The sequence below is a fragment of the Pelophylax lessonae genome (genome assembly GCF_965119305.1).
Source record: "Pelophylax lessonae genome assembly, chromosome: 6".
NCBI lineage: Eukaryota > Metazoa > Chordata > Amphibia > Anura > Ranidae > Pelophylax > Pelophylax lessonae.
Genome location: NC_138773.1, coordinates 104,006,626 through 104,009,066, shown reverse-complemented (window position 1 = coordinate 104,009,066; position 2,441 = coordinate 104,006,626). Strand labels below are relative to the sequence as shown.

General features: G+C 45.3%; 1 long non-coding RNA gene across 2 annotated transcripts; it reads left to right on the top strand.

Moving 5' to 3' along the window:
• The first annotated feature begins 413 nt into the window (after nt 1-413).
• On the top strand, nt 414-1,216 carry LOC309558978. 2 transcript variants are annotated; one of them, XR_014225434.1, is made up of 4 exons: nt 414-651; nt 716-861; nt 928-1,073; nt 1,140-1,216. It is a non-coding gene; the product is annotated as an uncharacterized lncRNA (long non-coding RNA). The 2 variants fall into 2 exon arrangements; XR_014225435.1 differs by lacking the exon at nt 1,140-1,216 and having other exon boundaries at nt 928-1,133.
• Nucleotides 1,217-2,441: the final 1,225 nt, after the last annotated feature.

Here is a 2,441-nt window from a genome sequence, read left to right as displayed (position 1 = left end):
AAGTCCATAAAAGTACAATCAAACAATCCAATCAGTTTCAAAAAGTGCTTCAGCGAGTAGCCAGTGAAAGGTATTCCACCAAAACGAAAGGTGCTCAAGTGCTGGAAATTGTGTGCAAAATCATGCTGCCATGGTGTAGTGACAAAGGTGACTTTTCCTCTCCCCCAGGATGTTGAACTTACCTAATGGAATGGACCCCTAGACAGTATTGTGTAAGGGTCACACAGGCTAAGTCTGGCACAGACTCCGGGCAATAATCCTTAAGGCTCGGGACCACTTTAGGACCTCCTAGGGGCTCAGCAGGATAGGGCCATATTATGGATATATCCAATTCATATCAAAATACATATATATTGGCAGATAAAAAATATCATACAACGGCACAAATATACATATCCATTACATAATAATGCTGCACAGTGCTGGATGGTGGTCTCAGGTCTAAGGGATGGCCTGTAATGCACAGTGCTCTGGATGCCACCATGCCGGTGGTCACTGGTCAGAGGAGTCCTGTAATGCTGCACAGTGCTGTATGGTGGTCTCAGGTCTAAGGGATGGACTGTAATCCACAGTACTATGGATTTCCCCATGCCGGTGGTCACTGGTCAGAGGAGGCCTGTAATGCTGCACAGTGCTGGATGGTGGTCTTAGGTCTAAGGGATAGCTTGTAATGCACAGTTTTCAATGCCACCATGCCGGTGGTCACTGGTCAGAGAAGGCCTGTAATGCGGCACAGTGCTGGATGGTGGTCTCAGGTCTTAGGGATGGCCTGTAATGCACAGTGCTCTGGATGCCACCATGCCAGTGGTCACTGGTCAGAGGAGGCCTGTAATGCTGCGCAGTGTTGGATGGTGGTCTCAGGTCTAAGGGATGGGCTGTAATCCACAGTACTATGGATGTCACCATGCCGGTGGTCACTGGTCAGAGGAGGCCTGTAATGCTGCACAGTGCTGGATGGTGGTCTCAGGTCTAAGGGAGGGCCTGTAATACACAGTGCTCTGGATGCCACCATGCCAGTGGTCACTGGTCAGAGGAGGCCTGTAATGCTGCACAGTGCTGGATGGTGGTCTCAGGTCTAAGGGAGGGCCTGTAATGCACAGTGCTCTGGATGCCACCATGCCGGTGGTCACTGGTCAGAGAAGGCCTGTAATGCTGCGCAGCGCTGGATGGTGGTCTCAGGTCTAAGGGATGGCCTGTAATGCACAGTGCTCTGGATGCCACCATGCCGGGGGTCACTTTTCAGAGGTGGTCTGAAATGCTGCATAGTGCTGGATGGTGGATTTAGGTCTGAGGGAAGGCCTATAATGCACAGTGCTTCTGTGGTCTCTGGCAGTCGTCATGGATGGTGCACGCAGTCGCTTCAACTAGCTTGCTTGCAGGGAGCGAATGCAGACGAAGCTCAGTGAAAACTAGAAGTTAGTAAACGTCCTTGCCTCACATTTTGTCCTGTTTTCGTTCGTTAACGAAAAAGGATTTGATTTTCGCCAAAGTTTTTGTCAATGGACAAAAATGTGCTGTAGTTTTCGTTTAGTATTTGTCACTGTAAAAATGCTGCTGACGAAGACTTTGTTGAAAACATTTTCGTTGAAGAAATTAACACTGCTCATATCGGATGCTTTGCTAGCAATGTTAAGCATCTCCGTACAAATGATTTCTATATAAGCGTTTCACTGAGAATTCACCTGTTTGACAACAGCTGCCTTCTAATAAGAAATATTTAGAAAATACATAACTCTCCCTTTAACAGTTTACTGTGGGAGATTTACAAACAGATTGTAGAAGGTTGATTCATTTTTTCAGCCAGAATAATGCTTCTTAAAGGCAAAGTTCCAGAACGAGTAGGCTGTCATAGATGTCACTTGTGATGACTGATGAGGCATGCCTGTGTCACAGGAGAAATCTGTTATTCCTTCTGCTAGAGTAAAAAATGCTCTTTTACTTATTTTGGGATTTTTTATTTCCCCACACTAGCTTAGTGCGCTGTGTCATCTCCACTATGTCACATTGCAGTACAGCTGACTTAAATTAATAGAGGATCAGGGGAAGTTGCCAAAGCAATCTGCTTCCTTGCAGAGATGTTCAAAAAGAATCTGCTTGGATATTAATTCTTCACATCTGTCAAACAATCGCTAAGATAGAGATAAAGTCACAAATCCTTCCTTATCCACTTGCAGCCATTCATATGGCTGGCAGCAATAATGTGAAATATCCTGAAAACTGACGGGAAAAGAAGAAACAAGCCATGGGTGTTTCAGAGACAAAATGTAAATAGCAATATTGGTGGATGGTGGGGTATCCAGTGAATGTTTATCACAATTTCATCAAGCATCATTTGCAAAAGTTTGGGTGTGCAGGAAATTAGGGCCCATTTACAACTGTGCATTGAGGTAATGCATGCTAAATCACATGCTTTATTAAAAAGATGGCAATACACCTGATCA